Raw genomic sequence first — 23,516 nt, 5'->3', positions numbered from 1 at the left:
ATAATATTTTATAGCTCATACACCCTTGAGAGAATTTCCTTGTCTGAAAAATCTACAGTTCATCTCTCAGTTTTATTATTTAATAGAGATATACTTATTTGATAAAAATTAAAAAAATAATGTAATAAAAATTCATATTATTCCTGTTTAGATGCGATAAGTTTATCAAGGTTTTTCTTTCTTTTTATCTCTGTTTAACATGTCATAAGTCGAGATTAAAAATATATGACATTGAATAACTGTACTTAATATTGTAAATGCAAATAGAAGGTAATAAAAAGCAGAAAAAGAAGACAAAAAACGAAAGAAAAAAAAATAATTGACTTAAGAAGAATGGGACAGTAATTAACGAATAAAGAATTATTAATAATAAAGGAGAAATATGAATTAAATATAGAAACAGTTGTTAAAAATATCTTAACTGTTTTAAATAATATTGAAATTGGATAAATTAAATGTATAATGAATAAGTGGAAATAGATAAAATATATATATGTACTAAAGATTAAATGGAAAATATTAAAGGTCGTTTATATTATTTAAATTTTATTTGACTGAAACGGGTGCAATAAACTTCTTGGCGAAAAACAAGGAACAGTAACAACGAAGAGCTTTTATAAATACTTAAAAAAACAATTTTCCTGTATTGATAATGACAAAAACGCAATAAATATTTATATATAATTTTTATTACAAAAGATTTTTTTTATTACAAAAATTTCACTTCAATATTTTGATGATGAATAAAATACAGGGGAATTCAGGGAAATTTTGAAATTTGTGTTGGTAGCTCTGAGCGGGTGTCAGCAATGAATAACTTTCAAAAGCCAATTCACACCATCTTATCGTTTAATTATGGTGATTACTTGAAGAAGTAGTGCGCAACGTACTTTTGCCATCAAAGCTTTAAATAAAAATATGACTGTGGAAACTGCGCGTAGAGAATTTCGCCACCAATTTAAATTAGAACGCCATGATGGTGTACCTTCATCATGGTGTAAGGACGGTTTGCATAACAGACAATATCGAGACTGTTCGAGTTGCTAACATAAGAAATCCACACCGTTAAATTCGTCGTTATGCAATGTCTTCACTGTCCCATAGTTACAGTGTTCAAAACATACTGTTTCAGGATTTAACCGCATAAGTTGCAGATCGTTCGGGAACTAAAACCAATGGACCTTCATATTAAGCGTTATCAATTCAACTTATACATGTGGACCTAATTGTGGATGTCGGATGAAGCCCGACTCCAGCTTAACGGATTTAATAAACAAAATTTTCATTTATGAAGACAAGAGAGACTACATAGTTACAGCGTCCGCTACACTGCAACAAGGTTACATTGTGGTGAGCTGTGTCATCGTATAATAATAGTTTTAGTTTTCGAGGATAATCTCACGACTGCATTGATATCAGAACCATACATCACTATGCTGTAAACTTTGTTACGCAAAAACTACAGACATTTCCACAAATTATTGATATTACTTATTTGTAACTGTACTCCCCTGGGCCGGTCCGACTGGTTGGAATTGCGCCACCCAGGGGAGTGCCTGTTCTACTCTAATGGGCCTCCCCACCTACCGGCTGTATGTCCGGCATGGCAGGTCGGCCCACCGGTCAGTTCTTTTGAGTTCTTTTGCCCCATCCGTATATCGCCACGTCACGACAATACCAACATTGTCGCGACGTGGCGATTGGGATTTCTCAGATCTTGATATTAACCTAACGATAAAACCCTTAGGAGTCCCCAGTGGATCATCAGAACTGACACACCTCGGCATGTCAGCCCTCACCACTGAGGCTGTCCACCCTGCCCTATGCTAAAGTTTAAAAACCTAGTCTCCTCTCATCATTGTTTTTCTGCGTAAGTATTCTTTTGATGACCAACACAACTTTTTTCCAAGTTTCTTCACTGTTTATCATGTTATTGATTAGTCTCCCAGTTCCATCAGATGACAGGTCAATACCGTCTGTTTCTTCCCTCCATTTATGACATACAGTGAAAATACAGTAAAATATGTCACAGTACATACAGGCTGCAGTCTCCCTTCTACCGACTCTATGCAGATAATAATTAAAACTACCGTGTCCTGTAAAATACTGTGACGTGTAAAAGTTTATTTCACCGTGTTTTCTATACATCCAGTTCCTTAGATTGGGGATTAGCCTTCTGGTCCTGTCTCCAGGGCCTGCTGTGCTCCATCTCTCCTGCCATCTCTCTATTAGCCTATGCCTCGCTTCATGTACTTCAACACTTTGATCTCTTTCGACTCTGAAATGAGCCATAAGGTCGATCGGAGGCACTCCTGATAAAACGCATAACGCCTCATAGGAGACTGTCCTGTACGCGGAAACCACGCCTAGCAACGGTCTCCTATGGGTCCTAACTAAGCGTGCCAAGTTCTTCTTTATCCGTATTGAAGGCCACCATCCCGGGACAGCTTATAATATCGATGACATAACCGAGGACGCAACAACCCTCCTTTTAGACGCTTTAGGTGCTCTTTGAGAGGTCATAATAATATTAAGAGATTTAGTCATCTTATCAGCCCTATTGCAAACCTCATGTATGTGTTCCGTAAATGCACCATTTCTCTGAAAGGTGACCCCCCCAAGTACTTTCTATCTGTTTCTGTTATTACTTGTTCATTGACCTTGATATTTAGCCGTTCGATGATCCTTCTGCCAGTAAATGTAATAAAATTACATTTACCAGTATTTAAATTGGCCTTTTCTTGTGCCTCCAATTCATGCCTGTCACTCGCCAAGACCACCAAATCGTCGGCATAGGCCATAACTTCAACCCCAGCAGGATAGTCAAGATTTAAGATCTCATCAAACGTTAAGACCCATAATAATGGACCTAAAACTGAGCCCTGAGGCACTCCACCATGTATATCCATCTCCATTTCTCCTTCTTGCGTTGCCACCTTGCATGTTCTATCAGAGAGGTATCTCATTACTTGCCTCCTCAAATATGGACTAAAATTTTTTGCTAATAGCGCTCTATGTATATGGCTCCATTTAATGGAGCCAAACGCATTCTTGATATCCAATGAGACAAGCAATGGAACACCCCTCGTCCTCCAGGTGCCGCGTCTTATATCTGTCATCCAGGAGACTACTTTCTTGGCGGCCATCTTGGCAACCGCGAAATTTCGAGAAATTGTGACACACCATGGCCTCCCGAGTCTATTGATTTGTGGTGTACATTTTTTCTTATGGGGCCACCTTTAAAAGTACTCGATCTTCTTCAACGCAAGAACTAAAAGCCATAATCTGAGCAGCAATTGCTGAAATTCCTGTTGATTTTTTTCATCGAACCGTGCCGAGTTTCACTACGAAATTGCAGAAATGGAGTTTACCTGCAAGATGTCATATTGATAAAACATATTTTGTGTGTTTCCATAAATTTTATGTTTTTTCTGTTTAAATGTTGTGTAAATAAAACTAATATAATATTTTCATAAATTATTACAGGTTGATTTTTCTAAATCACCTGTACTTTAGAACCTTTACTTAACACTTTACATATTAAGAGTACGTATTTTTACTTTCTTGTACGAAGTAAAGGAAATATTGAAATCGCGAAAAAATTCTGTTTTTAAAATTTCAACGGAAATATCCATTTTGACTATTTTCGGTGTGACGTATGTACATATGTATCTCGCATAACTCAAAAACGATTAGCCGTAGAATGTTGAAATTTTGGATTAAATATTGTTGTAACATCTAATTGTGCACCTCCCCTTTTGATTACAATCGACTAAACCAAAAGTGTCCAAAAAAGCCCAAAATTCAAAAACTTTTGATTTGGACGTTTTCTTAACTGCAGTAATAAGCCCTCATTGAGAGCTTTTCAACGACGTATCATAAGTGATACTTATTTTCATTGGTTCCAGAGTTTTTGACAAACAAACTTTTAATGAAATATTTGGATATTACAAAGAGAAGGAACATCGGTTTAAATAAAGTGCAGCAAAAAATGTATAATATATATATATATATATATATATATATATATATATATATATATATTATATTAATTATAATTAATTTAATATATATATAATTTAACAGGCGTACAAGGAAGTCATGTGGTGTCCACATCAGAATTTTTTATTGTTTCAAAGCTTATTTACAGTCCGTTACAGTTATATAAACCTTTAATTGGATCGCATCCTAAATCACATAAGGAGTCTTTAGTGAAACTTCAAAAAGTATAAACTACAATAGTATAAAATTATTTATGTAAACTTTTTCTTTTTTTTTTAACTTTTTTAATTGTATGTGCCAAGCACATACAATTAGCAGATATAAACTACACTTAAAACCACTCAAGTGGTTTTAAGTAGAAAGCAAATTAAGATAATAATAAGTAGTAAATAAAAAATGATGAACCTATATAAAAAAAATAAAAGTATATGCAACAAATTTTAAATTAAATATCCAATAGATAATGCTTAATACTCACGTCCGAGTTTATAGACACTAATAGCGACACTTAGGTCTTGGTCATGTAGTCGGTTTAGCCTTGTAATGTCATCCCCATTGTCGTCTAGTAACGTCTACTGCCATGTGATTTGTGTCGTAGTTAGGCCGAACTGAAACGTTTTATCTAGTCCCGCACGGACCGTAATCCTAAATAATCCTGGACCTCATCTTCCTTGTAAATCAAGGGTCTCCGTAATACATAAATGCATATAAATTTCAAATTTTGTATATAAAAATGAGGAAGCATTTTAAGAAAGTTAAATGAATTGGGAAAAAAATTGAAATTAGTTAAATGTAAGCTATAAAGATAGAAATGTAAAAAGTAAAGATATAAATGTATAAAATAAAACTGAATAAAATAATTTTTCTTTTTTACTTATAAATGGATGATCACTGATATCAGAAAAATAGAATTTCGTTTGAAACCATTTTTTTTTTATCTTGCTAATTTATTCCCTATTTTTTTTTTAAATTAAAAAAATTCCCCTATTTTTTAAAAAGGATTATTTCCAGCAAGACCAGGAATGTTAATGCAACAATATTTACCTAAGGCTTTGCCTTAGACAAAATACTCTTCTTTGGAGGAAATTTAAAAGGAACATTAAAGTATGAAAGTAAATATTTTTCGTAAAAAAAAAAAAATTATTTTTACTGTTTGAGTAAAATTTTTATATACAAAACACCTATAGAAAAAATTTTAACCAAGAAGATGTACAAAACTTCATAAAAATCGGTTAATTCAGTCTGATGATATCAAGCAAAATGAAAATGACAAAAAAATAGCCATATTAATCTCCCTTGAATAAAATTTCTCACACAATACGGATAATTTAATCATTTAAGGGGAAAAAACTGGCTATACTAGATAAATTTAGCTGAAAATTCGTTTGAAGTTCTGAATTTTTCTCTATAAATCGGAAAAGATAATTATAACTATTAGTTATGAGGGTAGCATAATCGTATGATTAAAATAAAATGTTAAAGGGTTTCATTTTTCAAAAGAAAAAAAAAGAAAATGAAAGAAAAAAGAAAAAGATAAATGTCGTTAGTGATCTATTGATAAAACTACTTAATGAAAAAAAATTGCGTTTAAAATATCTCAATCAAGCCTATCACCCTATATCGTAAACCTATTTATTTTTTGACAAAAATAAATGACATACTCAAGGGTTGCTTTGTGCGGGAACTTTTAAACATACACATATATATATATATATATATATATATATATATATATATATATATATATATATATATATATATAATATAAAACTCTGCGGCAGTTACAAGTTTATTTAAGTCTATGAATTGATCCTTCAATGTCATTCTCAGACTGAAGGGTTGGGTGTAAAAGGATGTTAGGGTCTCAAACTCACCCTTTTTTTGTTGTCTGCAGAATTTCACTTGTCATTTCTACTTAGTCATTCATCTGTTGAATATTTTCACATTAATCTTTTTTTCTGAAATATTTATAGATGAATTTCAAAAATTTTTTTAAAAATCGCTCGGAATTTAAAATATTTATTTATTTCTCAAAAATTTAAATAAATTTTTATTTGAAACGTTTTATGTTAATTAGCCTTCGTTAATTTAATCTTTTAGTGTTTTATTTTCTATAATACATATTTAAAAGGCGGGAATTTGCGGATTGGGTGATATTTCCTAGCAAGAAGAGGTATGGTAAGATGTTGCTTGTCACCGACCTTATTTAAAGTATATTTTAAAGACACGATAAAAAATGTTCTATAAAACGATGAAGTGTCCATGTAGAAAAATTGAAAATAAATTGTATGAGAGATTAGTATAAAAATATAATTGATGCTGAAGAAAAATGATTTCCTACTCTACCGGTGGATGGCTTTAAAATCGCATAAAACTCGTATTATTAAAGAAACCTACCAACGTCCTGATCCCTGTAGAGGAAGACATTCGCCTTGGGATGATCCCGGTTGCCACATCAACCTCTCAGTTTCTGTGACGATGAGCTTTACCGGAGGTCGTCTTTTAGACCCTCTAAATTTGATAATACAACACAGTCATCAGTTTGGCCTCTGTCAGGATACCACCGATGTAAATGCCTCGGCAGACATTTACATCAGTGTATTTACACTGGCGGTCACTTGCATGCTTTTGAAAATTGATATTACTTTTCTAATTTTAAGAATTCTATGGTTATTATATTAGTTCATTTATTTAAAAATTATTGCGTCTTGCAAATAAAGAAGAAATTGTTAAATTTTAAGTATTAAAAAACGATTAACACTGCTAAAAAGTTGATGTTTATAAATGTGATGCGGTATCACTATGTGTGCCACAAAGCTACTTCAAGCGTTTTCAATCTGGAAATTTTGACGTCATGATGTATCTCGCTCTGATCGACAAACGACTGAAAACGTCGATGAGGTGATGGAAAAAATTGAATCAGACTGTCATATTAGCAGTCGTAATATACATCAACCACAAAATAGTTTTAAACCGTTTGAAGAAATATGGATATAAAAAAAAACTTGGATTTTTTTTTTTTTGCCAGTGAATGTAACAAAAATGGATGGATCGAAATCTCCATCTTCGAGTGGTTGCAAAAACGGAACGAAATCGAAGTGTTTTTGAAACGACTCATTTATGGATAATGGAAATTGATCAAATACGACAATAATGTATTGGAAAGGTGGTTGTAGAGCGAACGAAGCCAGAATCGACTACAAGAAAAGTGATGCTGGATCAAAAAGGAATTGTTCATTACGACCTGCTGCCGCCCGGTAAAACGACTGTTTTCAATCTCTATCAACAACTGAAAAGGTTATGCTAAGGGATCTAAAGAAAGCGATCAGAATCGATCGATAGGAAAGGTGTCGTTTTCCATCACAACAACGTCAGATCCTGCATATCTTCGGTGACCCGTCGAAAATTGAGAGAGCTTGCCCGGGAAATTTTGATAGATTCAATGGATTCACCTTATAGTCCTGACTTTGGAACATCAGACTAACCATTTTTTTCGGTCTCTACAAAACTCTCTTAATAGATAGTTTGTTTCAGACAAGGCCTGTGAAAATCATTTACCACTGTTTTTAATACAGGAAAAATAGAAGTTCTACACTAAGGGATTATGATATTACCTAAAAACTGACAAAAGATGGTCGATCAAAACTGTATGTATTTGGTTGAGTAAATTTCATTTGGAGTAAAAAAAAGTTTATCTAATAATATGAACTGGGAAATAGGATAAAATAGGTCCCAGAACTAGTAACTTCATTAGTTTTATGATATCCGACGTAAAACACAAATTTCGGTTTCGAAAAACATTTTTTTTCAGGTTTATACCAACTTTGTTAAATGACTAATAAATAACGAAAATTTAGTATCAAAACTTGTAAAGAATTTTATTCTGAGAAAATTAATGAAAATAAAGCCAATAAAAAGTAAAAAAAACCCTTTTAAATATCGACTTTTTATTGAAGCAAGACAGACAGAAAATCATATTATTATTTCTCTACCTCATAAATATTTTTTTAAAAACAAAAATGCTAATTACTGAAACTAATTTTAAAAGAAATACAAAATTTATAAAACCTTATTTTAGCTGTGTAAATTTAAAAGGCAAAACGATTTAATAAATGTAGCACTTTCAAGCAGAAATTTAAGTCGGAGAATTGTACTATTAAAAATTATACTAAAATTGTTATTAAATAATTACTTAATTACTAAAAATTATACTAACTAATAAAAATTAGTATATACTCTCATTTTCTTTGCGGAGTGATAGTAGTTTTGTTTTTCATCCAAAAGGTTCCGGGTTCGAATCCTGGTCATTGTTGGCATTTTTTATTAACTATAAATTAATATACTCTTATTTTCTCTAAAAGGTTGATGTGAGGAATAACCTTAAAAATCTCGCTTAATCCACGGAAAGAATGGATATAAAAAAAATTAAATTAAGTTTATTTAAATTTGCCGTATCAGAACATTTTATATTTACTTATATCTATTAGAAAAAAAAATTTTATTTAATTACTTAGTGCAAAATATTAAGCGTTTTGTCAGATACTTGTTTGAAACATATTTTACTTAATTGGCAAAATATATATCAAACATTTATTAAGTATATGGTTATTTATTCGGTATATGACTACAACGAGTACACAGGGAAACTCACCGCAGGCATGTTTCAATCGGAGACGTTCTTCGCTGATTGCGTATAGTGTTAGCTCAGCTGGTGGAGGGTCTTTCCAGTGACTGTGGGTGATTGTGCGAGTGAGTGAGTGCCGTGTCGAGTGGGGAAGTAGGGTTTAGACAAGTGGTGGGGATACATCCAACTGTTGTTCGAATATTGCTTATTTCTTCGTCTACCATCGTGTTGTATACGTCGCGCGTCGTGCGTGGTCGGCAAGTCTCTCTTAGTCTGTGTTGAATGTTACGTTCGATATTATTTATAGTGCCGTGATAACTAACAGTGATTATTCATACATATTAAAAAAAAATTTAATCTCGTATATTTTGTTTGTTATAATTACCGCTCGGTAATCTGAAAAATTTTGTTTTTAAATAATATTTTTTGTGATTGCAAATTTGTTTATTTCATTCCGAAATTTTTATAATCAGCTGTTTGGATTAACGGCATAGAAAAGGTAATTTTTTATATAACATTTTTTTTAGATATATTTTAACTCGTTGCTATACATCTAAGCCACGATGTTAAAAAGTGCGTGCGGACAGGTACACATTATTTTTATAAGACTTGGCTCTTACATGCGTGAGCCGACACAACTCAGCTGCGTTGGCCTTGAATTCCCCGTAACCAAGTTCATCCACCTCCGTATCACATGGTGTTCTGACCGGCCCACACATTGTGTATTACTTAACTAAATATATTTAGTTAATATTTGTTTTTTATTTTGTGCAATTTTTCTCCTTTTTTTCTACATCGTTTAAGATAAATATCATGAAATTAAGCATGTCCATAAAAGTACGAACTGTTTAGTCTAATACACACATAATTATTCTATCTGCATTATTATTAAGTTCATTAATTTTTTAATTATTTTTTTTTTTTAAATCATATATTCTGTCAGTAAATAAATTATTATTTTCCTAAAATGAATCCGTATAACTACGTCATAATTATTCAGGATTAGCGATATTTATTTATAAAAATTAAAAAAAAAAACTTAGAAATGTATTACAAAATATTAAAAATATAAATATATAAAAATTATTAAAAAAAAAAGAATAGATGTATTTATTTATAAGTAAACCAATTTAGTGAATAATAATGCCAGTAAGTTTGATAGCAAAAAATAAAAAAAAATAATTTTTTGCATAAAATTGTATTATACCTCCAGATAATTATTTATAATAATAGAAAATGTCAAAAAATTTAATATATTTAAAATTTAATAGCGCTATTAAAAATAAACAGTATTTTAATGTGAAGTGAAATTAAGTCGGTCAATTCAATTTCATTTCAAAAGATGTCTCAGTTAATGGTATTTTAAGATCCCATTTTTTGTTTTAGTGGTTTGTCTTTTGGTTTAAACGTTTTTGAGGAAACTTACCTCATAATTTAAAACCATGGTATTAGATTCAATTTTTTACTTTCTTAATGAAAATTTTTTAACAAAATAATAATTTATTTAGAAAAAAAATTCTTAGAAATAAAATACTGATGTATTATTTTATCATATTAAATACATTTAGGTTCCTTATATTATTAGCTAACATTATTTTACCTCGCATTCTTCAAAATAGTAGGGCATTTTTAACAAATAAATCTGGAGCGTAAAAACTTATAATTAATAAAATTTAAATTATGAATATTTATTCAGTAGTAATAAATTATTTGATTGAAATTTAATTAGATTATCCAATTAAGATTTCAGTAAAAAAATTAATAATTATTTAAGCTTCGTGTTAAAATTTTTTATTTTTATAATTCATTAATTTTTTTTATTTGTGTAAAATAGAAGTATCGATCAATATTCAATTAAATTTTCAGAAACTGTATAATAAACCTAAAATTATCTAAAATCGAAAAAAAATTAAGTTAGATTATTTATTTTTTATAAAATTTTCTATTTAAATGACCGATTTTGATATCTTACAATTCATTATCTGTCGATTTAAATGTTTTTTAATATACTGTATTAAAATATTTGGTCAAGCAAAACTTAATTTTGCAACGTACTTTTTTAAACATATTTTCATTATTAATGTATATATATATATATATACATACATACATGTTGAAAGTTATTGCTTAATAATTATTCGTTTAGTTTGTTGCTTAATTCCATATGTGAAACAGTATTTTGTTTTTTAACAACTTTCAAATTATGTTGTTTAATGTAAATATGTATAATAAATATTGCCCTTATTTTTTATAGTCTAGTAAATTTAATACATGTACATTTCTTTTAAATGTTAGATATTGTGGATAGATAATTTTAAAACTTCGAACGGTTACCGATTGTTATGATGCTAAAAAATTCCCAAAAACAAAAATTTACAATTTTCGTAGATATGCCTTTTTAAATTGCCGATCTCCGTAGAGGAGTGATATCATAGCGTTTCGGCTTTTAATCCGGAGGTCCCGGATTCGAATCCCGGTCAGGTATGACTTTTTTTATGTGCTAAAAAATTCCATTTCCTTATTCCACGCACATGTTTCATGCTTATGTAGAGATATCATAAAGCCGAAAAAAATTAGTCTTTTAAAAGTTTGTATTTTATTAATAAATTATTTTCAATTTTATTAATAAATTATTATTTGTGAAAGCGTCTCGGCATTTCGTGTGGTGATCCCGGGTTCGAATCCCGGTTAGGCATGGCATCTTTTCATATTAAAATTTCCACCGGGCTAATGGCCATGTTCTTTCCGGACTCTTGACGTCCGTTCTTTCATAACAAAGTTTATATTTTATCTACTTGACACTAACTTTTTTACCTTTTTTATTTCATTGAAAAGTTGTTACGTTTATTTATTTAGTCTTTTAAACTGATTTATTCTTCCTTTTTATGTTTTCATATAAGGAAGGAATTCATTTATATATCAGGAATTTACATTTACTCATGTTAAATTATTACTACCTTATTTACATATCTGGTAATTTTTTTTTATAGTGCTTACTTTTATGTACATAGCGTAATTTTTTTATAGTGTAATCAATTTATTACTAATTTTTTTAAAAAATATACCCGAAGTTAATTGTATTAATTTACATATTAATATATATGTTTAAAGTTTACTAAAATTTAAACCAATAAAATTTATAATTAAGGAAATATTTAAAGATTTTAATATATAGTGCCTAATTCATCCTAGCAACGGACAACCATATTTTTTTTTTTTGAATACATTTATTAATGAAATATTTTATAGTATAAGTTTTACTTTCCCGCTTAATGTAGCAGAACAAGTGGATTAAAGGGGAAAGTATTATGATCATGTAAAAAATGTTTTATTGTTTGTTTTACCGTATTTATTGTTATTGTTTAACGTTAAATTATCAATTGAGACCCTCCAAAAATTTTATATGTATGTATGTAAGTGCATACGTATGGGTGGTAGCACTGCTTTGGTCTTTTATTTCATGATCGACCAAACCTCTACTATCTTCAAATTTTTCTCAAATATTTCTATATATAGGATAGTGATCATATTAATATTTTTATTCGTCAAGGGGATGGGGATTTTATAGCATAAACACCGATTGTATACATGACACTACAATAGATATATTAAATTAGCCAAATATTACTTTTGGGGTTGAAAAAATCAAACCCCATCTCTTAAAATTAAAATAATGTTTTTTGTCCTTTTGCTTTATCTTCCATCGGTTTAAATATTTTCAAAAAAAAAGTATTAACTTAAAGTTAATACTTTATATGTGGAGCTTTTGTTTTTGAAAAAAAAAACAAGTTAAATTTTATTTTTTTCATTTAGCTTTTATTAAAGCGGACGTTAAATTTACAGAAAATCTTTCTTAAGCAACTTTGTAAAATTTAACTATATGTGAATATTTTTAGAAAAAAGTTTCCTAAAAGTTTATTCCTAACCTCTAAAAAAATACATTTTTTTTTGTTTTTTGCCTTTCTTTTAATTATTAATGGCCGAGAAAGTCATGCAATACTTTGCTAGCTTTTATTTAAATTATTTGCTTAATAAATTCGATATTGTAAAAATAATAATTAAAAAAAAACTTAAGTATATACATATATATTTAGTAACGAGATTATTAAATTAATGTATGCAATAAAACTTTTATCCTTCTAATATATTGATTCATGAAACAAATAACTAACACTATAAAAACAAAGAACGAGATATGAAAAAAAATTGTTAGGTTACCTAGTGACCTAAATATAATCGTATTCAAAAATATTGAGAATTATTGATTTATTTTTTATCTTCAATTTAAATAAAAATTAAAAGTTATTTTAAATATTTAATTTTAAAACAATTTACTCTATATTGAAAGATAAATATTTATATTGCTAATGCTACGATAATATTTTTTTTGTTTTCAAAAGTAAACATGTAGGGGCTGTGTATTTAATTATGGGTTTTTTAATGGCTGTAATAATGTGTGGTGAAGTACAAGTGGGATTTATCAGTGTTTATCACATGAATTACGGTAAGCTTAGTTTACTGATTTGGATCAACACATTTATTTTTGTGAAGAAAGCGATAGAAAACAGGTAGATTCATAATAAAGTTTGAATAGGATGGTTGTTATTTCTGTAAACGGATATGCCACTTTTCTTTTAAAAAGTATCTTGATTTCTTTTTAGACCGATTACAACTGTAATATTATATTCATTTATCATATTTATATAAAATAAAAATTACGAAATCAAAGTTTATCCATTTCATAAAAAAATACCTTCGACTGAAATTCTGGCTTATTTATTTTTTTTTAGTCTATAAAATATCGTTAATAGATGAGGTAAAGATAAACTACAAAGGAACGAAGGAGAAGCTTGGGACAGAAATGGATGGTTGGCGTAAAGTACTTGCCGCCAGGCAGAAACCAATTGATAATGATCTTTCTATTTCCTTCGCTAAACATATATTATGTAGATAAAATGTATTATTTTCTACGAAGTCTAGAATTCAAAGGTTTGAGTCCTTGTAAAGGTTGAATGATAGACTGTGAATACCGGTGTGTTCTTCGGTGACCGGGTTTCAATCAACTACATGTCTCAGGAGTGGTCAGGTCAGAGTCTTTTCAAGGCTGCATGTTTACCGGTATATTTACACGTACATTGCAGCTACATTAACCCTGGCAAACCAGTAGCAGTAATTTCGTTTCCCTACACACACGCGCGCGCACAAACACACAACACACATCCAGAGCGGCAGTAGCTGGAAAATTAGGAAAAATAAAAATTTTTTACAAAAAATTATAATATTAATTTCTTGTTTTATATTATATTATGACAAATGTTATAAGCATTTGAAATACTACTGCCATAAATGAGAGAGTAAATTTCACTCAAGAGTAATTGTGTTTATTTTAAACGGAAAATGTGTCTTGGTAGACCTGGAATAATATATTTGAAGATAACAGGAAAGGCTTTAATTACTATATTTTTTGGCTAGTTTTGAAACGCTAGTTATTTCTGAATAATATGATTCACATATTATTCATGGTTTTATTATTATTTAAATTAATAGTGGTATCGTCTCCAACTTCCATGAGGAGTAGGTCCCAGGTTCGAATCCCGGTCAGGCATGGAACTTTTCATATTCTACAAAAGTCAATTATCCCTCGCAGCATAATCTTCAAGCTTATGTGGCGATATCATCGTGCAAAAAAATAAATAAATAAATTAAAGATGAATAAATTAAATCGTTAATGATATCACTTATCGATAAAAAAACTACGTTATCGATAAATCGATAACGTAGTTTGTCGTAATTTATCGCGCCCGAATCCATTTATTAATTATTATTCATTAGTTCACTAATTAAAAAAGTGTATCGACTTGTTTTAGCAGGAATATATATATATATATATATATATATATATATATATATATATATATAAATAGGTAACTCTTTATAAAAAGGTAACCATAATGGGTGATATTAATGCATTTATTATTTATACGTGTTAGGTTCGTGAGTGTGTGTGTGCATTCGTGTTGGAGATTGTAGCTGTATATGAGGTTAACTAAGTGACCTGGTCAAGTGGTTGTAATACCATCATATAGTACAATCTTTAATCTTTCCCAGCTAAATTTATATACTTTTATTGCTATTAAATATCTATTAACTGTTATTTAAAATAAAATTTTTTAAAAATGATAAAAACATGATTTATATATATATATATATATATATATAACCGTGTACCCGGGTTGCCCCTCGGTTATCCGGTATGTTCAACATCTCTATTATATGTGAAACCAGTTCAACGGGTTCAGCGTTTTTTAATTTTATACACTAATTTAATGTTCATAGAAGAGACAGTTTTTTTGAGTACTGTTTTCCGTGCGGGAATCTGTTTACGTGATGTTAAAGTCGTAACCTTCCTCGCCCTCCTAGAAGATATTGCAGAACAGCATATGAACGGTAAGTTTCTGGAACCTTTTCTTTTTGAGGGTCCGGGACCACCGTTAGGTATTGCTTCAGAGGATGAAATGATTAGAGTGTGAAAATGCCATGCCTGATCGGCATTCGAACCCGGGACCTCAGGATGAAAGGCTGAGAGGCTACCGCTCGCGCCACAGAGGCCGGCTAACTTTTTGGAACCTACAACAAATTTTCGCTCCGTCTTTGAATAATTATGTCACGATGATAGTACTACTGCTGATCAAAAATGATTATCGCTACATCGTTAACGGTTAAGTTAAAGCGCCGTTCAAGTTTACCGGATGGCCTCTCGTCTGCCTGTATGACTACTTTACATTCGTCTGTAAGGATTATTTATAATGCTGTTTTAACATTTACACTAAATGTTTGCGCGAATGAAAAAAAACAATGTTTTTTTATCATAAGCCAGTTGTATTAGGACATCGTTGATCAACCCGTAATTTTTTGTCGCCCATGAAAAAAAAAATCTTCAAACGATGTCCATGTAAAATCTTTATTGTCTTGGTATATTTTTGTCATTGCAAAATTTGCGGTTGGTTAGAAGCTACATCTGAGCGAATGAAAAGGGGCGGTAATTTTTTTTTTTAAATTAAATGTAAATAACAATTTTCATCTTGTTTGGAACTGTTAGTGAGCAAAATTTCATCGGAATAAAACTGTAGATCTATATAAGAAAAAACGGACACACAAATATTCTTCTTTATATACATATATGAATTGGCCTAATTGTCTGTAATTTAATATCTCTTTGTATTAATTTAAAAAAAGTATATGCTAACTTAAAATAATTATCGATTTCGCTATATATTTGTTATAAAATGCTACTCTAGCGCATTTTTAGTTATTTTAAAACTATATTAGTAGTCATTTCATTCGTTAGAGATGATATTTTACCGTTATTTTACATATAATGTTAAATTTTGCATTCCAGTTTGTTTGTTTTTAATTGACTATTTGTATAAAAATAAAACAATATAAATTATATATATATATATATTTTTTCCCCCTGTTAAATGGAACATTTCCGGTTACGGTAATAAAGATGGCCTTTAATATTTTATTCCTATTCTGTAAACAGGTTTTTGGCAAATTTGATTGGTGTGTATATTTAATCATTGTTAAACAGAGGTTCAGTTAAATAATAACGATAATATCTCGTCAAAAACTTATTATTTTTATTAATATAAGTATAGTGTTTATCGTTTAAATTGTTGCGATGGGAAATTTGTAGTCGATCATTACCCCACGACACAATTATTAATTATTTTACATTTTATATAAAAGTAGGCTACTGTGTAAGGTTTAAAATAAATATTGAAATGAATATATCGGGGTGCTGTCACATCCGCATACTATGAGGGCAATTTACCTAATGATTACTTAACTCTTGGACGAAAATAGTCCCAAATGAGTATAATCTTATTTATATACAAAATTTCAATAAACAGAAAAATATATATTAGGGAGAGTGTGAACGAGAGGAGAGTGAGTTATTACAGATTCATAATTTTTATTTAATATTTTGTTTTTTTACTTATATTTACTAACCTTTTATTACTACTTGTAACTGTTTAATAGTCGAAACGCGGATCTTTTTCTACTTTTACTTCCTTGTACGAAGTAAAGGAAATACTGTTATCGCGAAAAATTTCGGTTTTAACATTTAAACGGAAATATTTTGATCATTCCTGAATACATTTTGACTAGTTTGTACATACGTTTGTGTCTCGCATAACTGAAAAACGATTAATCGTAGAATGTTGAAATTATGGATATCGGATTGTTGTAACATTTAGTGTTATGCAACCCCCCCTTTTTTTGATTGCAGTCAACTGAACCAAAAGTGTCCAAATAGAGCCCAAAATCCAAACAATTGGACTTTTTCTTAATTGCAGTAATAAGCCCTCATTGAGAACTTTTCAATGATGTATTATAAGTGGTACTTATTTTCATCGGTTCCAGAGTTATAGAGAAATTAAATTTTAATTAATGAAATATTTGGATCTTCGGGAAGGCACATCGGTTCGAATGAGACTTTTCATCTCCTTTATCTTTTTTTTTTATTTTTTGTTTAATTAAAATTTATTTATTATTAACCTCTCATTATAAAAAAAATTATGATGAATAATTCAATAACAAAAAAAAAAATGAAAAAAATATCGGACGTTTTTAATGAAATAAAATTTTATGTACTTTACATCCTGAAAAAAATGTGTAAATGCAATTTAATAGGCATACAAGGAAGTCATGTGTTCTCCACATAGATTTTTTTGTCTTCCTAAGTCTAGTAGAAGTGCAAGTAAATGAAAAAAAAAATACTTTGGTAGCAATATTGTGGTGTATATGCCAATAAAAAAGTTTAAAAATATATATTTTTTAAATTTTTAGTTTAATTAAACTTTTAATTATATATTACAATAAAATTTCATCATAATTCACTCCCATCCACAAAAGTGAAATCTTAGGAATCATTCTATTGGTTCTACTTGTTTCCGTAGAATATTTGATTTTTCGACAAAAAAATCACAAGCTTTTCTGGGAAGGTGAGTTTAGAAATTGAAAAAGATTATACCGTTTTTTAAAGTTTTTTAAACTTTTCTTGTCTAAAAAATTAAACATATAATGATAATTTTACAATAAAACTTCATCATAAATTACCCCCACCCCAAAAAAAGGAATCTTAGGTAAATTTTTTCATGTACCATTATTTTTCCATTATATAACGATAAATAACCGATGCCAGGAAAGTATTACAACTTCGTTCTCAGATTTTTTTACAGATTTATAGATTTCTTTATGAGTTTGCAAAACTACTACTTGACCACCATAGCCGAGTTTTTTAAATTTTTTAATAAGAAATTTGTAGTTATAAGAACTCAAGTGAATTATTCTTTTATATATATATATATATATATATATATATATATCTCGTGTGTATGTGTGTGTGTACACACACACACACACACACACACACACATTGTATCTAATAATTATTTATGGTTATGTATTGTTAGTAATCTATTATGTTGGTATTTAAAATATATTTGAATAATTTTATTCATTACATTAGATTATCTTCTTGACACTATGATTATGTAATACATTTTATTGACAGAATTATAGAAAATTTATTTTATTGTAATCTTTACCTTTTTATATTTCTAAATTCGTATATTTTTTATAATATTAAATGAATAATTATTAATAATTTGCTAACTTTTTGTATCGCTTTCGCAATATCGATAGAAAAAATATCATTAAATGAAAATTGTATATTTAGATACATCAATAAATAACATTCAGCATTAAATATTGCATTTTTTGTCTGTAACTATCCTGATTAGGCTAATTTTATTATTTTGTTGTTCTAGGCGTTTATAAATTATTATAAGTGTTAATAATTAATTGCTTATTCATCATATAAAATTCCACGTGTATAATAAAGTTACGGTATATAGTTTCACATTTGTAACTTTACATATATATATATATATAATACAAACACACACAAGCGAGCGTGCGCGCGCGCGCGTACACACATTCACCAAATGTTAATAACGCTTATTAAATAAATGTTCAACTCAAAAACATAGAAATATTAAATTTAGCAAATCTTCATGAAACAAACACAATAATTTTAAATAGAAATAGTAAGGATGTGATATCATTTTAAATGGCATTGCAAAATTTTGATGTAAATAACATTGGGATACAACCATAACTAAAATGTTTGCCTTTTAATTTTTTCACAGGTCGTTTAAAAACATTAAATAATGTTTGATTACCTTTTAGACTGGTGTGTCAAAAACGTACCTTTTAAATTTAAATTTCATATTTTGTATTTTATTATTATTGAATTATTTTTTATTGTAAAAATCTTTTTACAGTGGGTATAATTATTAATAAATCAATACATTAAAATTTAAAAAAAAAAATGTGTATGAAGTCGGATTCTTTGGGATGTGCCTTCCACTTGTAGGATCCAAATATTTCACTAAGATTTTTTTTTTTACTATAACTCTGGCACCAATGAAAATAAGTACCACTTATGATATATCGTTGAAAAGCTTTTTAATGAGGTCTTACTTCGTACAAAAAAGTAAGAAGGTATAAAAAAAAGTTTTTTTTTACCTAAAAATACTTCAGGTTGCAGGAACCGTAACCTAAATAGAGGCCATTTAATATTTTCACATCTAGTTTTAAAAGTACTCCAAGTATTTGTCTCATATCGAAAAATAGATCTTTGAAGTAGAAAAAGTTAATAAAATTAATTTTTATTTCCAATTGAAGAGTTAATTAAGAGGTATTGTACGCCATTTTTGAAAGAAATCGTAAAGAAAAAAATGGGTACCATTTTGGTTAAGGTTGTCACAGCTGTAAGTTCTCTACGTTCAATTATTTTTTCGATAGCTCCCAAAAGACAAATTAACTTAAATGTTCAATGAGAGCTTATTACTGCAGTTAAGAAAAGTCCAAAATCCAAATTTGTTTGGATTTTGGGTATTTTTTGGACACTTTTGTGGTCTAGTCGACTGCAATCAAAAGGGGAAGGTGCACAACTAGATGTTACGACAGTCCTAAATCCAAAATTTCAACATCTTACGGCTAATCGTTTTTGAGTTAATGCGAAATACATAAGTACGTACAGATGTCGTGCCGAAACTGGTCAAAATGGATCTTTCCGTTGATATCTAAAAACGGAAATGTTTTGCGATCACAATACTTTCTTTACTTTGTTCAAGGAAGTAAAATTGGTCAAATTCGTATTAGAATTGAAGTCGGGAGTTACTGAATGGCAGCCAGTCTCTTTTACAAATAATTATTTATCAAATATGTAATCGTCATTATTGAAACAATTGATAATGGAATTTTACTGTATAGATTTTGTGTAATGCGCATTACACAACACGCAGTCAAGGTCATAAACATGACACTGGAACTGTATTGGTTATATTCTAAGATAATCATCAACACTTTTATTGTAATAGTTCGGGGTAAAAGCAACGCGTAAATGAATTTATTTTAATCGCTACTTTATGTTCAATGTAATAATGTTTAAACTATTTTTTTTTTTTTTTTTTGTAGAAATTAACAACTAATTTTTCTTATTATTTTTGTAGTCGTTATTTTTGTTGTAGCTGTTGTTCTTATTTAATTATTACAACTTTCAACTAGTATTAAATTTGTAAAATCATTTTGTAATTTAAATAAACAATAGATATTATTAAGTATTAGGTGTGGACTTGTTATTTCTAAATAGACAACAACCATATAGACAGAAAGACCCACTTGCATAATTCCGTTATAAAAAAGACATATATATATATATGCAGAGTATATGACATAGGCGGTTAGTTTATTTGTAGGCGTGTGCAACCGATTTATAATTACACTTTATTTATAAACACATCTTGTCTTGTCATATTTATTCATGTATTTGTATATTCCATTCATATTGTATGCACATATATATATATATATATATATATATATATATATATATATATATATATATATAAGCAACACATTTACTTGTTCGTTCATTCATGAATGAAAGAATTAATTTGTTTTCTTTTTTTTATTTTGCTTTATTCATTTATTTACAAATTTATTCGCTTATTAATTAGTAATATTAATTGTATTATTACCATTTTTTACCTGTATAAATGATTTTAAAATTAATTAAATTCTGATATAATTTATGTAATTTCTATCCATCATAACAACATTTAATTTTTATGTAAATTTTAACTTTAGTAAATTTATGCAAAAATATTTAACCTAAGTTTTGAATTAAATATATATATATATATATATATATATATATATATTTGTGTGTGTGTGTGTGTGTGTATTTTTAACATTTTCAAATACGGAATGTTGTTGACTTTATATTTATGTAAATTTTTATCTTTATGTTACCACTAGGGAGTTTTTAAACTATACTATCAAAGTAATTTTTGTAATTTTTAAAAATACTTCTTGTAACACACATCGGCAAGATTAATTAAAATACATTTTTGATATATAAACAAACCTTTCTTGAATATTTATAGCGTAGATCGTTTAGTTATACCGTTTTGAAGAAAGATTTATGATTTTATCCGATCTGAACATTCGACAAGAAACAGAATCCTTTTATCGACCCATAGATCACTTAACGATTCACCTGTTATACAAATTCCAGCATTCTCATGGTATAATAACCCCAAAATATCAAAATTAAGAATCAGCGATAAGCAAAAATGTTAGATTGTTAGAAAAGACTTTTTATTCAGATCAGAACAACTGCTGTGAAGAGAAATCACCCGATCTTGAATGGTAGTTCAAGGGTTCTTGCAGGCAACTAATTTCTTTCCTGCTCACAATCAAAACAATGATAATACATTTTTTAGCTAAGAATGAAAAAACTATTATAATTCGGCGTTTTTATTTGCATTGTTTGTAGAAAAAATTAATTTTCTTAAAGAAATTAAAGAAACATACAAGAAAAAAGTTAACATTTTCTATAGGATCTCGCCAATTGTATGTTTTGTGGAGATATCAAAGCAAAATATAAAAAATTCGGAAAGATCTCTCCACAGAAGTGTAAAGTATTTAATAAAATAAATAATTATGGGGAAATTAAATTAATTTTGTATTTGTGAATATACCTAAAATACATATTAAAGTGCAAAGTCAACAAAATACTCATAAGGTCGTAGTTGATGGTAATCATGTTAAAAATAGGGTATCGGTTTTTTTTTTGCAAATTTTTACTTTTCAGGGTCCAATTAGTTCATCTAGACCAAAAAAAAAAAAAGTATGTAAGAATGTATGTATGAGTGTGGCACTGCTTTTAGTCTTATATCTCAGGATTGACCCGACTAATTTTTTTTTTAAATTTAGCTCAAGTATTTATATATATGGGACATTGATCATTTTTATTTTTTTCGTTTAGGGGTGGGGTTTAGGGTATAGGGGTTTCGAAATTTGCAAATAAACTAATGTAAATATCTTCAGAGGAGTTTTAGAGAAAATTTTATAAAAGTAAATTTTTTTTACCTACCATGCATATATTAATAAAAAAATTTCAAAAAATCAACCCTTATTGATTTTTATTGTTTTTTTGTTATTTTTCTCTATGGTTCTCCAGTTTATATGTTTTTCAAACAACTTTTGACAATTTATACTGCATATATAGTTATTATAAAATGTCTAAATTTTTTTTAAATTTTAGATCTAAGATGCAGAAAAGTTAAAGATGCCAGTTATTTTTACATGGATTTGAATGCTAGATCGTGGATACCGGTGTTCTTTGGTGGTTGGGTTTCAATTAACTACACATCTCAGGATTGGTCGAAATGAGAATGTACAAGACCACACATCATTTACACTCATTCATATCATCCTCAATCATCCCCTGAAGTATTATCTAAAAACGGTAGTTACCGGAGGCTAAACAGGAAAAAGAAGAAGAAGAAGATGGCTGCGGACAAGATGGCGGCGGTAGGCCATCTTGAATTAAGACGTCGGTAACAACGTAGCGCTTTTTAAGATGGCGGTGGACGGCGATCTTGGATTGTGACGTCTTTATTGACGCCGTAGCCCGCAGTCTTTCCAACCTGATTGTTAAGATGTTTCTGGTCCTCGAGGATGATCCCGGTCCTCGAGGGTGATCCCGGGGAGCGAGGGATGTTTACTGTGCTGAATGCGTTCGACTGTCCGACGCGGACGTACCTCGAGGACGATCCGAGTCGTCGTAGTCGTTAGACTTGAGGTCTGCGTTGTGGCTCGTGCATCAGGAGGTGGTCTCTGCAGCCTCAAGGACCGGTATCATCTTCGTGGACCGGGATAATCCTCGAGGATGATATGTATATATATACATACAGATTATATGAACACAATTGAAAGTTTGATAAAACATTAACAAAACGAATATTACGTAACTTCATAAAATTTAACCTTTCCCTTTTAATCTTTCTCCCATTTCCCCTTATCCCATTTTCATTTTTACCATATTCCCATCCCCTTTCTCTCATTTCTATTTCCCCATTTCCCCTTTTTTCCCCCCATTTCCCTTTTTTCCCCCATTTCTTTCCATTTCACCCTTCCTCCATGTTACCTTTTCCGATTTTTCCCTCTTCTCCTTTTACAATTTTTCCTTTCTCCCTTTTCCCCGCGCGTAAATCGGTCCTGTAGTTCTTTAGTCTATAGCAGACACACATATCGGAAACATTGAAATCATAAAAACATAATAAATCATAATCAGAAACATTGGAATCGTAAAATATTTAGGCGTACAAGATGGCGACTGACAATATGGCCGCGGACAATATGGCGGCGAACAAGATGGCGGTGTGTTAGATGGCGGCGTCCGCCACCATAGTAATAGGACAACACGCAATCTATGCTTTTATATATGCACTTTTAATTTATTATA

General features: G+C 29.5%; 1 protein-coding gene across 4 annotated transcripts in view; it reads left to right on the top strand.

The window, feature by feature from the left end:
• The window catches only part of LOC142329226 (puratrophin-1-like), a 1,606,956-nt gene that overhangs the window by 577,255 nt on the left and 1,006,185 nt on the right, over positions 1-23,516 (top strand). The window contains exon 1 of one of the 4 annotated variants that reach the window (XM_075373633.1): positions 8,857-9,125. The exons of the other annotated variants lie outside the window; for them this stretch is intronic. The gene's annotated coding sequence lies outside the window, so the exon portion shown is untranslated. Of the gene's footprint in view, positions 1-8,856; positions 9,126-23,516 lie in introns of those variants that run through there. 4 annotated transcript variants of the gene reach the window in all.

The sequence above is a fragment of the Lycorma delicatula genome, chromosome 8 (assembly GCF_047948215.1).
Source record: "Lycorma delicatula isolate Av1 chromosome 8, ASM4794821v1, whole genome shotgun sequence".
Classification (NCBI taxonomy): Eukaryota; Metazoa; Arthropoda; class Insecta; order Hemiptera; family Fulgoridae; genus Lycorma; species Lycorma delicatula.
The sequence above is the reverse complement of the archived record's forward strand: the minus strand, read 5'-3'. Positions and strand labels throughout refer to the sequence as shown.